The sequence below is a fragment of the Rattus norvegicus genome, chromosome 15 (assembly GCF_021556685.1).
Source record: "Rattus norvegicus strain SHRSP/BbbUtx chromosome 15, alternate assembly SHRSP_T2T, whole genome shotgun sequence".
In the NCBI taxonomy this organism is placed as follows: Eukaryota; Metazoa; Chordata; class Mammalia; order Rodentia; family Muridae; genus Rattus; species Rattus norvegicus.
In genome coordinates this window covers 78,117,742-78,134,980 of record NC_141548.1, presented here as the reverse complement: position 1 = coordinate 78,134,980, position 17,239 = coordinate 78,117,742, and positions in this window count along the sequence as shown.

Here is a 17,239-nt window from a genome sequence, read left to right as displayed (position 1 = left end):
GGGAACACTTCTCAATGGCTGGTGGGATTGCAAACGGATAAAACCACTCTGCACATCAATCTGGAGATTCCTTAGAAAACTGAAAATAGATCTACCTGAAGGTCCAGCTATACCACTTGGGCATATATCCAAAAGGTGCTCCACCATGCCACAGGGGCACATGTTCCACTACATTCACAGAAGCCTGGTGTGTGATAGCCGGAAGCTGGAAGCAACCCAGCTTCCCCACAACAGAAGAATGGATGCAGAAAATAAGCATCATTTACACAGTGGAGTGCTACTCAGCTATTGAGAACAAGGGCATCCTGAGTTTTACACACAAATGGATGGAACTAGAAAACATCCTGAGTGAGGTAACTCAGACCTAAAAGGACATGCATGGTATGTACTCACTGATAAGTGGGTATTAGCCAAAAATAAGTACAGAATACCCAGGACAGAGTACACAGAAGTCAAAAAGTTTAACAAGGGGCAGGGCACAAGTAAGGACATCCCATTTCCACTTGGGATGGAGAAGAAAGCAATCACAGGAGAGGAGAGGGAGGGAGGGAGGGACCTGAGTGGGAAAGGGGACAGGGAGAGGAAGAGGGGATCATGATGAGGTATTGGATAGGGAAAAAGGACTGAAGCCCTGAGGGCCAGCAGTAAGAATGGAAACAGGCAACCTCAGGAGGTGGGAGGTGGAGGGATCCTCCAGAATGTACCAGACACTTGGGAGGTGAGAGAAACTCGTGACTCAAAGGGAGGACACATTTCTATACTTTTGAGAATTCTCCACTGTAATTTCCAGGGTGGCTGCACCAGTTTGAAATGCTAATAAGATAGGTAAGTAGACAGATAAATGTTAGGCAGATAGAACTCTCTTCCTTAATTAAAATCATCAAGCAATCACAATTACTTTAATTTTTAAAGTGCAAAGCTTTCCATTCAGTTCCTTTTGAATGTATTTGCATACAACATGATTCTCTCTTGTAGTTATTGTTAGTAAATTATAAAATCACTGGGAATCTTATTATTTTCTTTAGTTACCTCCAGAAACTATAATGGAGAAAGTGTGGAGCAGAGACTAAAAGAAAGGCCATCCAGAGTCTGCCCTGTCTGTGGATTCAGCCCATATATACATACAGCCACCAAACCCAGACAATATTGCTGATGTAAAGAAGTTCTAAATGACAGGAGTCTGATATAGCTGTCTCCTGAGAGGTTCAGTCAAAGCATGACAAATACAGAGGCGAATGCTAGCAGCCAACCATTGGATTGAGAACAGGGTCCCTGTGGGAAGAATTAGAGAAAGGATTGAAGGACGTGAAGGGGCTTGCAACCCCATAAGAGCAACAATACCAACCAACCAGAGCTCCCAGCGACTAAACCACCATCTGAAAAGTACACATGGACAGACCCATGGCTCCAGCTCCATATGTAGCAGAGGATGGCCTTGTAGGAGAACTAATGGGAAGAGAAGCCCTTGGTCCTGCCAAGGCTTGATCCTCTAGTGTAGGGAAATGTCTGGATGGTAGGAGGAGGTAGGGAGGGTTGGGTGGGGGAAAGGTGGTAACATTTGAAATGTAAATAAAAAATGTCCAATAAAAATAAATAAATTAATAAATAAAAGCTCATTCTGTTTTATTATTATTAAATAAGTAAATAAAAGCTAAAAAACACAAAAATAAATAAAAACGCTCATTCTCTTTTATCATTTTTATTAACATTATTATTTTGAATTTTGTGCATTAAGTAACTTCTACTTCATCATGATTATTCCAATACAATTATTGTGTTTTGCTACATTCCCAAAGCCAGTTGATCCTGGACTTAAACCTCTAAGATGATTAACTTACATTTTTTTCTTCTTTTAATTGTCTTTATCCAGCTTTCATTTTGTTCCAATCACATTAATTGCCAGTATTTTTTGTCTGTTATTATTCTCTTCAGTTTTTGTGGTTTGAAAATACCTTCATGGGAAATCAATCTTATAGGCTTAAATATTTGTTCATATTCTTAATCTGAATAATGAGTATATTTTTGGAAATCATTTTCTGAGAAAAAAGGGCAACTATCTTTACAGGTGTACATGAAAAACAACTTTAAAGTATGATAAGAGGAGATGAATGTGAAGCCCTTCCCTTTACAAGAATGACTCCATTATTCTTTAGATACTTATTGAATGTAAATATTATTTTAATTATATGTGTAGGCCTGATACCTACCTGCATGTATGTGTTAACCAAGAAAGTCAGAATAGCTCTCCTGGAGCTAGAGTTAGAGGCAGCTATGAGTGACCTGACATGGATACTGGGACCTGAATTTGGGGTCTCTGCAAGAGCAATTTGTTCTCTCTAAGTCTGAGCTACTACTCTCTCCCCCAGTTTCTTTTCAATTTAAATTGTGACATTTCAGACATTACCAAGTGAATGTCTTAGAGTAAATTAGAATGCTACAGGATTCTCTAGTGGAGATGAGTAAAACAGGCACTACTTTTCTTATCTGAAATACTTTTGGGACTTTGGAAAAACTTGAAGAATTTCCATGATGGGAAAACTAATCTACCATTGAGTGACTCCGCAAAGTCAAGCTTAGAAAATATGTTTCAATATATCAAATTATTGATATAATACACTATGAAAGTAACTTGCATAATAAGTTCAAGAAATAGAATAGATTAGCTAAAATGTTTACAAATAAACTGTATCTGAGGAAAAAACATAATTACAAATAAAATACAACAAATACAATAACATAAAGCAATTGTTAGAAAAGACTATATCAGAATTATGGAATTAATTTAAATTTCTAAAAGTTTAAAGAAAAAATCCAGAGGGTAAAATTTAATAGAAAATACAGTAGCATACACATTTACAAACTAACATTTTCTGTGGAACCTAAGTACTTAGCTTTTCAAAATGGACTTAGAAACAAAGTAAAAGCGAAATGAATGATACATTTCCTAAGGACAGGAAATCAGGAAAGGGAATAACATCTGAAATGTAAATAAATACTACCACCCCCCCCAAAAAAACCCAGAAAATCAACACATTAAAAGCTGCAAGAGAGTTATTTAATTCCCAGGCCAAATAAAGGATTACCCCTACATCACAAAAAGTCATTCATCCCTTTTCTTAGATTTTGTTAACTATTGTGCATACATGGTTTAAGAGTATCTATCAATTTAGTAAACGGAGGCATATATATTATGAAATTATCAGACATCAGATTTTATAGTCTATGATCAAATTGTTGACATATGAAGACCATCCTGCACCCTATTAAGCTATTTTATATTTTGGCCTCTTACAGTGATTCTGTAACTCCTCAAATAATTTATATCCACTTTAGAGAAAAAAAAAACATGTCATGACAATCATTTTTACAATAATTCCAGAGTGTATTATATTTTTGTGATGTTTTAGGAATAAATTTTGGAATGTTCCATTGAACAACAAAAAAGACATAATTATATCTGAAAAATAAGTGATCAAAAATGATAAAACATAATTTGAAATATAAGCTATTTAACATATGACATAGACTTAAATGCAAAGCAATTGTGTTAATATGTATTCTTAATTTTTATTGGTTTTGCTTATATTTGATTTCATAGTAATTTTATTATAAAGTTATAGGTCCTTCTCCTCCAAATGATTAGATAAACATTGCATTTTTAAGGCCATACTCTAGTAAAGAATGACCTGTTTAAATTTTATTTTGTGTGTACAGATTTACTTTCATGCATGAATGTACATTACTTGCATGTGCTATGACTATGAGTGTGTAAGGTGGGCATCAGGTGCCCTGGCATTGGAGTTATATGTGGTTCTGAGCCACCAGGTGAGTGTTGAGAATTAAGCCCGTGATTTGTGAGAGAGCAACCAGTGTTTTTATATACTGAAACATCTTTCCTGTCCCTAATGTCCCGTCCCGTACTGTCTTTATCAGCTTCCTTTTTCCTATTTTAGCAAAATGTATGTAATAGTGAAGATTTCAAAAATAAACAAATAAAAAAAATTAGGGCATCCAATACTAAGTGCAAGCAACCGCAAGTAAACTTAACCAGGTTTTATGTGTCGTTTAAATGTTTATTCACATTTAAATGTGTATACATAGCAATAGTAACTCACAAAGTAAATTTTGTAACTTTCATAGCACTGGGCAAAGGGTTGGTGTTCATAGTATGCAAACGTTTAGAAAGAAAGCAATGAGAATCATAACAATATTTTAATTAAATAAACAATGCCAAAAATGATATATTCCTTTACTTTATGTATTATAAGACAGAAAAGTCAAGGAACAACATATAACCTGTAGTGTTTATGATAGATTTTATTAAAATGTATACTTCTATGTTATTTTATTTTAGCTGAGAGGTCATTAGCTATAGAAAAGTAGCTGTTATATGTTACACGTGACTAAGTAATGTTACAATAAAAGTAAAGACTATTTGGTTGAGTTTTAACAAAATCTCATGCAGCTGGATTTTTAAAATACCTTAGAAAATAGTTTGGGAAAATATAATTAAAATATATGCGTATAATCAGGTGGAGATATGTCAAAAAATTGTTCATATCAATCACATTAAAATTGTATTTATATCTTAATAAAATATGTCTTGTAAGATTTAAAGTTTTATTCATATGTCAAAATATTTTATTAATTGTAGGGAGAAATTATGCTAAAATTTTCAGCAGCTAATGATATTTAATATTACTATAGAAGCATAGATAAAACATATTAGAACATAATGTTTCAATATTTATAGATCAATGTCTAATCTATATATCTGTCTGTCAATCAACTTATATTTACTACCTATTTATCACAATTTCTAATTTATGATCAGATAAAAAGAAATGACAATATCTGTTTAATTATGTATTTCAGTAAATTCAAATAATGATACAGTAATTCAACTTGGTAATGAATATACAATCTAAATGTATTGTGCTACATAATAGCAGAACATATGTAAGATTTTTCAAGCAGGATTTGCAGATGATATTGGCAAGAAAAGCTTGATATAGTTAAAGTGCTCTCTTTTATGTTTTTCTCTGAAATGAAATTCATTCCCTCACTTCACAGATGTGATTTTCTTCCCTCATTTTCTTCATAGTATTGAGTTTTGAATTCCTTTCAGTGTGTATAGTCAAATGATTATAATGGTATAAGATATTTCATAGCATAATATGAATCTTTGAGAGTAGTTGAATGTCAGTGGACTCAGAGCAGGTGGCTTCTATTGTTAGGGTCTCAATTAAGATTATTTATAGTTTTTGTACAAAGAAAAATCACGTTTCTGTAATACAGCATGTAAGATTGGATTATAATTTTAATAGAGTACTTTTATGTTGCTTAAAAGTCTTAAAATATTTCTGGTCATATTTATGTTTCAAAACTCATATTTAGAGAAAAAATTGCTTATTTTCAATCTTGAAATAGCTGAAATATGAATTTCATGTTCTATGTAATACATGCATATCTGTCTAAAACATCTACTTCTATACAGCTTTGTGGTTTTTTTTCTTAATAGAAAAAATAAAATTTTTTACAAGAAAGGTCAGGAATGTCACAAATGTGCTGAACTAGCACGGTGTAGCTCTATGTTCATTATATGTGCTTGAAAACTCGTATATTCTACAAGATTAATACATGGGATCAGTAAATGTATATAATCATGTTAAATTTTTAATGTGCCATTAAACTGTTAAATATTTTCAACTTAATAATTAATCATAAAACATTAGCATACTAAAGAACAACAAAATATAAACAAAGCAGCTATAATCTTACCAGATTCAATTTTTCCTATACATGAATCTATTCTGTTATTCTGAGAAAAGATAATAAAAAGAATTAAATTCATGATTTTGTTTCATGGTGTCCTAATTATTTGTTGTTGGTCCTATTTCCTGGGTTACCAAGTCCTTTTCAGAAGGTCAATTTCTGATCAACAATTTCTTCTCTGTTTCTTCTTCCAGAAGTTTCAGAATTCCAGGTCTAATATTTAGATCTTCGATCCACCTAGAATTGATTGAGTGCAGAGTAAGAGAGCAATCCACATTCCCTTTTTGATATGTAGATTTTTCACTTTTCAAACACCAATTGGTAAAAATTATGTCTGTTTTTTTTCCCAATTGTGAACTTGTGGCAACTTTTTCAAAAGGCATGTGACTGTAGATCAATTGACATATCTGGGTTCTCAAGTTTATACTACAAACAACAACGAGAACAAAAAGTGTTTCTAGAATTTATTTATTAGATTCATTGTCTCATGGAACCAGGTTTAAATGAGCTATGCAAAAATCAGCCAGAGCATGGCAAATAGAGACATGATTGCTAGCAGCAAACCATTGAACTGAGAACGGGGTCCATGTTGGAGGAATTAGAGAAAGGATTGAAGGAGCTGAAGGGGCTTGTAATCCCCTAGGAACAACAATAGCAACCAACCAGAGCTCCCAGTGACTAAACCACCATCCAAAGAGCACACATGGACAGCCCCATGGCTCCAGCTGCATATATAGCAGAGGATGACCTTGTTGGGCACCAATGAAAGAAGTCCTTGGTCCTGCCAAGGCTGGACTCCCAGTGTAGGGTGTAGAGGGCAGCAATAACATTCGCCACCACTGGATGGCGCTGGCTTCCACTGCGCCCCACGTGGAAGGCCAGGAGAGCCTCCGCCAATACAAGATGGCGCTAGCCTTCGCCCAGCCGACTCCCTTTCAGGAAGTTATCTGTGTGCGCATGTGCAAGAGTGCCTTCGTGCCAGGTCTTTGCCCACTCTGGGGCGTGCCTTATGAGATCATGGGTAAGCAACCAATCAGGTGTGGATGCGCTGCGCTAGGGTGTATATAAGCGCTCCATGTTGGCGCGCCAAGGCTTCTCCTTAAGATTAAAATAAAAGTTTGGTCGCAGCAAGGATTTCTATGTCCCCGCGTGTTTCTTGCCGGCGAGAGGTCGCATGTGGGACAGTAGGGGAATGGCGGGGTTGGGGAGGTGGGAAGGTGGGTGATTGGGGAGGGAGAACACCCTCATAGAAGAAGGGGAGGGTATGGGATAGAGGGCTTATGGATGGGAAACCAGGAAAGGGAATAATGTTTGAAATGTAAATAAAAATATCCAATAAAAAAAGAAAAGCAAATTCAAATATCATAAAAAAGAAGTAAATGAATGTAACTTATGACAGAGGGGAAGGAAGTTATAGGATATTATCATACTTAAGGCATAGACAGTGAAAAATCATGACTCCTGTAAATTCAGAATTTGAAGAGATAGATAATTTTTTTTACTGCGATTAACTTTGCTTGAAATTTATATATGTGTGTGTGTGTGTGTGTGTGTGTGTGTGTGTGTGTATTTTTTCTTTTATTGGCTTTTTATTTTTATTTACATTTTAAATATTATTCTCTTTCCTGGTTTTCCCTCCAGAAACCTGCTAACCCTTTCCCCCTTCCCCTGTTTCTATGAAGGTGCTCTCTCACTTACCCACCCACCTCCCTCCCACCTCCCCAGCCTGACATTAACCTACACTGGGGCATCGAGCCTGAGAGAACCAAGGGCGTCTCCTCCCATTGATGCCTGCCAAGGCCATCCTAAGCTACATATGCATGTAGAGCCATAGGTCCATCCCTGTGTACTCTTTGGATGGTGGTTTAGTCCCTGGGAGCTCTGGGGTGTCTTATTGGTTGATATTGTTGTTGTTCTTATATGGTTGCAAACCCTTTCAGCTCCTTCTCTCCTTTCTGTAACTCTTCCATTGGGGATCCTGTTCTTAGTTCAAAGTTTGGCTGCAAGCATCTGCCTTTGTATTTGTCAGGCTCAGGCAGAGCCTCTCAGGAGACAGCTATATCAGGCTCCTGCGGACATGCATTTCTTGGCAACAGCAATATTGTCTGGGTTTGGTTTCTGTATATGGAATTGATCCTCCAAGTGGGACAGTCTCTTGCTGTCTTTTCTTTCAGACTCTGTTCCACATTTTGTCTCCATATTTGCTCCTGTGAGTATTTTGTTCCCCCTTCTAAGAAGGTCCACACTTTGGTCTTCCTACTTCAGCTACATATGGTTTGTGAATAGTATCTTGGGTATTCTGAGCTTTTGAACTAATATCTGCTTACCAGTGAGTGCATGCAATGTGTGATTTTGGTGATTGGGTTACCTCACTCAGGATGATATTTTCTAGTTCCATCCATTTTCCAAAGAATTTCATGAAGTCATTGTTTTTAATAGCTGATTAGTACTCCATTGTACCACATGTTCTGTGTCCATTCCTCTGTTGAGGGACATCTGGGTTCTTTCCAGCTTCTGGCTATTATAAATAAGGCTGCTATGAACATAGTGGGGCATGTGTCTTTTTTATATGTTGGGGCATCTTTTGGGTATATGCCCAAGAGAGGTATAGCTGGGTCCTCAGGTAGTTCAATGTCCAATTTTCTGAGGAACCTCCAGACTGATTTCCAGAGTGATTGTACCAGCTTGCAATCCCAAGTGAATTGAGGCCCTTCACATAAAATCAGATACACTGAAATTAATAGAAAAGTAAGTTGGGAAGAGCCTCAAATACTTGGTCATAGGGTAATATTTCCTAAACAGAACACCAATGGCTTATGTTCTGAGATCAAGAATCAACAATCACAACCCACAAATTGGGAAAAGATCCTTACCAATCTACATCAGATAGAGGGCTAATATTCAATAAATAAAAAGAACTCAAGAACTTAGACTCCAGTGGATCAAATAACTCTTTTAAAAATGGTCTACAGAGCTAAACGAAGACTTCTCAACTGAGGAGTGGCTGAGAGGCAACTAAAGATGTATTCAACATCCTTAGTCATCAGGGAGACACAAGTCAAAACAATTCTGAGATTCTACCTCACACCAGTCAAAAGGGCAAGGATCAAAATCTCAGGTGACAGCAGATGCTGGTGAGGCTTCGGGGAAATTCTCATTCTCCTTATAAAACTCAAAAAAGCTTGGGAGGGAAAACACTTTAAAAGACATGCCATTTTAACCATACCGAGATTGAAAAATACATAAAATATTAAATATATTCAAGTCATGTACATATATATCAGGCAAGAAATTTGATCTGGAGACTTAATTTTATATTACAGTTAGCTTATAGCATTCATATATTCAAATAAGCTTATGTCTATCATGTTAAAGATATGCTATGTTAAGGATAATAAATTTAATATATGAGATAACTATACTTATTTCTTTATAGTATAGGAAACAATTTGCTAAAACTTTAGTCCTTCCCAAAGTGTAATATGGCTAAAAAAAAAAAACAAAGTGTCTTGGTTGACTAAATATCTCTCATACACCTGATAATGTCCCTATTATAATATTATTCTCCCAGTTTCAATTTCAATCCTCCATAACTGAGGACACAGTCAGACGTGAATCCTAAAAAAAAGGTATGTTGTTTTCAATCCACGTGTAGTTCATACGTCACAGTGGAATTTCCCCTTCTGGAACATAAAGCCAAATTTTATGTTATCTATGCTGTATGTTTAATGTTGACAACATTAAACAAGCTAGAAAGACATATATGGAAGGTGATTAATATAAGAGAACAGAAGAAATTACACACACAATTCTTCTGAAACTATGGGCATAGGGATGTTTCTAATTATTGGACGAGCTAGGGAAACAGCGACAAAAAGGTGGCTGTAACATAGCTGAACACGCAGGATAGGTTGAGAATATTTGTACTCTTAAATGTTTCTTTTAGTTAATAGAATATTTGTGCTTGTTGATTGCTACCAATAGGTTCTCCCTCAAATGTGTGTGTGTGTGTGTGTGTGCATGCATTTCAGAGATGAATTCAAGTTTCAGTGAATGTATTGCTGTGTTGTTAAGCGAAGAAATGATGTTTTTGGTTTTTTTTTTTAATTTTTGTTTTGTTAAAGAATCCCTTCATATACCGGACTGATAAAGAATCCATAGGTGTTCATTTAAAGAAGCATTCTTGTCAAGGAAATGTCGAGAGCCTATGGTCAGAAACAAACATGTGTGAAATCCAACCATGCTTACTGAAAACTTAGAATAATCTTAGATAACTATTATGTTGTTAGCCAATGATTGTGTACCTTGGTTATTGTAGGAGTGGCTCTCTAGATATATATATATATATATATATATATATATATATATATATATATACACACACACACACACACACACACACACACACACACACACACATACCTATATAAAGAAGGTGTATTAGATTATGCAACATGAGCTGGGTAAACCAATGGTGTTTGTTTACACAACAGATGCTAAGAATGTAGCATCTGCTTAGAGCATGAGCCTCTTTGTCAAAACAGGCTCAGTGTGGGCTGTGGAATACTAGTAAGCCTCTGGTCTTCTGTCTGCTGTACTGTGCCCCAAATCCTGGATTCAGATGGCTGCAATGCATTGTGGAAGCATCAAGAATCATGCAGAGGTTATGCTACTAGAGGCCAAAACATGCACTGAAGAACAACAAGTTTCCGCTAGCAATTCCTTCATCTGTTGCTTGTGGGAGCAAAGGATTTTCAGAGAGCCTTTCCTTCGGTTAACTCTTTCAGTAAACACCCTCATAGCTCCACAGAGCATATAAAAATCTTTGTCGTTTAATTCTATACCTAATTAAATGTAACAATTAAGTAACCTTATGTATTTAGTATCTATTTAGTACGAATGCATTCACAACATTGTTTTAGATTAACTGGTTTATCTTTACAAAACTTTGCAAAGTATAAAGAGAATTAAGTAGCAAATTTGTATGATAGTGAGAATTAGGCTCTTCTTTGAACTCATTTGAGACTTTATTCACATGCTAAATATACACATGATATTATAAAAGTTTTCACTTATAAAAGTATTTCTTTTCTATAAAGGCGACATTATAAATGGCTAAGAGGGTAGTGAAAAAAATCCAGTAAAACCTGTCAGATTCAACCTATAGTTCATTCATTCTTCACTTTATGTTGAAGGTTGCGCTGTTATGAAATAAATTAGATGCAGCAGATGACAAAAAAAGTGAGAATTTATCTCATGAATATAATCACAAATGGTTAAAATTAGCAATTATGTTGCTTTGTAATTCTCAGGGTACAAGATGTAGGAAAATATGCTACTGAAGTTTGAAAAATCAGAATTGGATCCTAATAAACAAATACCTAGGTTTATTCTTCTGGAAAATTGTACTCTGCAGGTAATATTCTCTTTACTGCCCTCAGTACTTCTGAAAATTACAACTCCTTCCCCTGTAATGTAAGAGTAAAACCAAAGGGAAAACATCAGAAACACTTTCTTACACTACTGTTAATACATTGGCGGCCTCAAGATCAAGTTTAACCAGCCCAAGAAAAACAGAACAAATTGTGGTCCCACAAAAACTGTATTTACTGACACAGCAAAACAGGATGATAAGGATTACCAAGCAAACCCACTCAGAAATTAGGAAGATCTTTTACAAAGTTTATGATTTTACCCACAGTGTATGAGGAACGTTTCAATAAACCACGATGTTTATTGTGTTCGTTGCTTTTCGCAAGAAACCATGGAAACTTCAGAGATTGCTAAGCATGAGCAGTCAGGAATTTATGGGCAAAGGAAAGGCAATTTCAGGGCATTTTGAGGGCGGTAATTGGGTAAAAAGACACAGGTTGTAGAGTTTTTCAGCTACTGCGTGACCTCTGGGGGTGAATGTTTTCCGCTCTAGTTGCAAATGTTCTCACTTGCCTGCCATTTTGACTTAGGGCAAGAATGTTTTTACAATTCATTACAAGCTTATCTTCAGGTTTTTCCTCATTCTTTTACAGTCCCAAATAGATTTTACTCCTCATTACCATTTGCTCATTAGATTAATTCACCCTGGACTTCAGTCTGTAACCAGAGTTGTGTTGAGCAATGAGTCTGAGGGTAAGCACGCAAGCGAGCGCGTGTGTGGGAGGGGGATGGGGAGGAATTAGGAAGAGTGAGCTTTTGTGGGAGGACAAAGTAGCAACTACATGAAGTGGGCAATGAGGGCCAGCAAATGCACAGACCGCTTAGTCTCAAGACAGTTGTCTTAGCAACAGTTCTTAGAAGACAGATATTGTATAAATATTTGGGCCAATGGATGCAATGGTTGGCCTCAGCCTATCCTATACCTGGCTCCTGCTAATCTCCTTCTATGAGTTTTGCTCACCTTAAGAATTTTCTGGTGATTGTTTAAACCTTTTTTCGTGCTATGGCAAAATGTTATCAAGGAAAGGAGAAGCCAGTTTCTCGATTATCTAATCATTATTTTGCTTGGAGTTAAAGAATTATTTTCAGTCTTATTTAGAAATGCGAATTTACTTCACATTTTCACTGATGTAAAAGGTGTATGGCGATTACAAGAATCGCTCTTGAAATGTGAGAAGCACATCTGGAGTTAACTTTGGCTGGCTTCTTGCTTGGGATTAATCATGAATGAGTCTGCCAACACCTGTCTCTGTTTTTAGTTAAGTCATAGCTTATATTTTCTCAACTTCTTCGGCTTATGAATATGTCCTTGAGAGACTGTCCAAGCTCTGGCATGGTGTTAAACATGCAGTCTTCCTATATCTGTTTTTTTTTTTATTTGCATCTTCTTTATGCCTTTCCTATAATCCTCTTCACTCTCCCAGTCATGATTTTCATGTTAAGTGACCAGCAGGCTCCTGTATGTTGCTCTCAAAGTGAAGGCTTGACTACTCGGGATGCAGTGAAGAAGACCACAGGAGAGCTCAGTAAAAGAGTTGGCAGCAGTAACTTCCAGGAGTCAAAGACATATGATGTAGGATGTCATACAGGTGAAGGCAGGCACAAGATAGAACGAGGCCTGTAATTGGACGAGAAGAAAGGATGGGCGGGAGAAAAAGTTTAGAGAGAGACTGGATCAAGGCAGAAGAAGCCACCTGGAGATAGTGGAGGCTGATGTTAAGATTCTTCTCTGGGGGGCTGGGGATTTGGCTCAGTGGTAGAGCGCTTGCCTAGGAAGCGCAAGGCCCTGGGTTCGGTCCCCAGCCCCGGAAAAAAAAAAAGATTCTTCTCTGTACATTTTTTACAGGTTGTTATGAATATTCTTAAGGGATGGATGTGTACAGGGTTTTGTGTGTCTACAGGAGCAAATTATATATTATCAATCGTAACAGAGGTTATTGTGTTTTGTGTTCTTTCACATGGCAATTTAAGTTTAAGAGAGTTTGTGGTGATAGAGACACTAGGCTGCCACGGAATTGAGATGTATATTTTTGGCATCATGGCAACCTGCCTTGGGAACTAGATAGGTAGAGAGATTGTTGCCAGACTCAGAGAGAAGCCTTCGGGTGTGATATGGGATGGAGCACAGCAGGTGAGACACTTTGCTGACCTTGGGACACTGCGGTGCCGGATCTAGTACAGGGTAAAAGACAGCATTTTATTTTTTATTTTACAGCAACAATATGAAAACATAGATAAGGAAGCAGGAAAAAGTAAGTGAGCTTGGAAAAGGCAAAAGACAGAGAAAAAAAGAAAAATTTAGAGGAGAAACAAGAAAATGGGACACGGAAATAGTAACTTGCTTCTTGTACACATGCTCAGAAGTATACTCGTTGCAAGGGGAGTTACTATAAGCCAGAATCAATTGCTCAAGTTTTTGGATTTTGTAGAACAAGTATGTCACTGGTTTTCTGAAGAAGGGACCATAAATTTAGAAACCTAGATAAAGGTAGGCAAAAAATGCATGATCATCATGGGCCTGAGAAAATCTCTGTGGACACTTTTAGCTTGTGGTCCTGAACCCTACAGGGTAAAGAAGAGGTCCAAGAAATGTCAGAACCTCTAGCAATGAAGACTGACAAGCCCAAATTATTTAGATAGTACTGCCAGGCCTACTGCCCCTCCTCTTCATGAGGATTCATAAAAGGCTATAACAATACTGAAAGAGGATCGATCCTCTTGATCCTGAGGAAGAAGACTTAGAGGAAGAAGCTTCAAAATAAGAGGAATGACCTTTAGAGGCCTTTGCAGCAATTCACAGAATATTTCTTCCCACCAACCAGAGCTTATTTTAAAAACTAATGGAAAATTGTGTTTCTAGTCTTTTAGATAATGGTGCTAATAAGTCTGTCATTGCTGCTGAACAATGGCCTAGAACCTGTCCTAAGCAGGCCACTATGATTCAACTACAAGGGATAAGACAGAGTTAAAGCCCTAAACAAAACACTGAACTCTGGTAGGGTTTAGAGGGGCATAAAGGGCAATTTTAGCCATATATTGTTACAGGACTGTAACAATTACGGGGAAGTGATATTATGAATGAATTCAGTGTTCTGTTGATTAGCTCTAATGATATAGGCACACAACAAATGTTCAAACAGGACTTTTACCAACCGGAGATCTAAAACTACAGGGCCAGGGTAGAAATAACCATATTATATTTAGAGCTGACAGTTCCTGAACCGGTTGGTTTACTTTCAGGAGAGGTCACTGACAAAACTGTACACCATGCTGATAAGATTACTTGGATCAGTGATTCACATGTTTGGATGGATCATTGGCCTCTTAATGCAGAAAAAAATTAGTGCTGCAGATTAATTAGTGCAGGAGCAACTTGCAGAAATCTGGGAAGTGAAGACTATTGCAAGAGCTAAGAAAGGTCAATGAAACTATGGAACTAATCGGGCTTTACAACCTGGATTATATATACACCCTTGATATTCCCTCTAATACTTATATGATCCTACTAGCTTTAAAGAACTTTTTATACTTCCCCTTCATCCCCAAGATTGCAAGCAATTTGCATTTAGTGTTCCATCTACTAACTTTAAGAACCTATGAGTAGATACCATTGGAACGTTTTACCACGGGTCATGGCTAGTAGTCCAGCTTTATGCCAAAATTTGTAGTTCAAGCAATTGCCAGCATTAAAAGTTTTTATCTACATTTAGATATAGTTTCTTATATGAGTGATCTATTGTTAACTGACAAAAATTAAGGTCCATTGCTGCAAGTCTATGTCTAATTACAACAGGCATTAAAGGTGAAAACGCTTGGTTATTGATTGAGAGAAAATTCAACATGGGCACCCCCACACCCTTGTAAGTATTTAGGACACCAAATATATCTAAAACTATTTGATCTCAAAAGAATACAGCTGAGAAATGATAAGTTAAAAACTTTAAATGATTTTGAGGAACTATTAAGAGATACAAATTGAAATAAACCATTCTTAAAGGTAACTACAGGAGAATTAAAACTATTACTTGACACGTTACAAGGACATTCTGATCCTTGAGCTCCACAATCTGTAATTGCGGAAGGATGTCAAGCATTATCTGTGGTTGAAAATGCTATAGAACAACAAATAATTCATTATATTTTCTATGCCAAACCCAGGAGAGCTTATATTTTACCCAGCTCACATATGCTTACTGCAATGTTGTGGCATTATTGGACCCTTACTGTGGGAATATTTAACAGTGTCTCCTTTAAAGCAATCACTCCTTACCATGAAGTGGTTGCCATGTTAGTGTAACTATACAGTGAAAAATTACACAAATATTTTGAAAAGGATCCTGAGGAAATCACTGAACCTTTTACTAAGTTGCAAATTGATTGGCTCTTTCAAAATATAGATGTTTGTCCTATTGCATTTGCCAATTTTTCAGGAAAATTGATAATCCTTTCCCTTGCATAAATTGTTACACGTCTTCATTAGTTTGTATTTGCCCATAATTTGAGCGCTACTCCTATAAAACACGCTGTTTTAGTGTTTACTGATGTATCTTCTAATGGAAGAGCTGCTTATATATTGGATTTAAAAATGTTAACTTTGCAATTTGAACCTGCATCTGCTCAGGTCACTGAATTAAGAGCTGTTGAAGTTGTGTTTAAACGTTTGGAACAGTCTCCTTTTAATTTATTTTTAGGCAGCCAATATACTGTTCGAGCTTTATCAATGCTGGAAACTGCCTTTTATCTAAATTCTCAGAATAGTCAAATTTTACAATTGTTTCAGCAAATTCATTCTATCATGAGGAACAGGAAACATCCATAAATTGGGGGGTGAGGATTTCAGGGCGGGTCCTGACCTCCCTGGCCTCCTGTCTGAGGGAAATTCAGCAGCAGATACGGTAACTCCTATTGTTGCCATTTCTCTAACAGTTTGAACTTGCTCAATGATCAAATGCTCTTCATCATCAAAATAGTAACATTTTAAGAAGACAAATTCAAATTCCTCAAGAAGTTGCTCCAGCCATTGTTAAACAATGTTTTCAATGCCCACAACATCTTTGTATACCCCCAAATCATTTTTAATCTGCTAGGACTAGTGCCTAATTAATTTTAGCAAATGGATGTAACTTATATTCCTAACTTTAGGAAGTTAAAATCTATTCTTGTCACAATATATCTATTGTGGATACACATATGCATCTGCCTTGACAGGATGCTGCTAAACACATTATGACTCACTGCTTAAAGTACTTTGCTATTTTAGACATCCCTTAAATTATAAAAACGTATAATGTCAATGGATATTAGTATATCCAGCAAGTAAAGCCTTTCAAACCTTTTGTCCGCAATTCAGTATTGTCTATAAAATAAGAATTCCCTGTAGTTCAAAAGGGAGAGGAATTGTGGAAAGATATTATGGAATACTAAAATAACAATGGCTAAACATAAAAAGGGGGAAGTATAACCCCCATACCACATAACTGTCTTCATAATGTTCTATTTATCTAATTTTCTGACATTGGATGCAGCAGGTAAATCAGCTGTTGAACATTATTGGCACCTTTAACCCAGCATGATTTTGTTTATGTTATATGGAAAGATCTTCTAACAGGATTTTGACATAGGGAAGACACCCCTCCCAATTGATATGGGAATGAGGCCGCGTATGTGTTTTTAACAAGACGCTGAAGGAACACAGTGGCTGTCAGAGTGATTGGTAAGACATGATGATGCTGGGACACAAAAATGATGCTATGATCTTACTGAGTGCCTTGATGATTGTGATGGGGAGGCTGTAGATAGCATATGTTTCTCACCCAACTTTGTTATATCCCTCTGTATGGGCAAAACCAGAAGAGCACGTGACCTCTAATAATACTAAATATAACTGTTAAGATTTCCTTTGCCTTGTATGATGTATTGTTAGCTGTAGATAAAAATAGAACAGGTTTGAGCATTAAAGTAAATGTAATATCCTACGTTACCCTGCCTAATCTATCACTAATCAGGAATGTTTCCATTGTTGTAAGCTCTG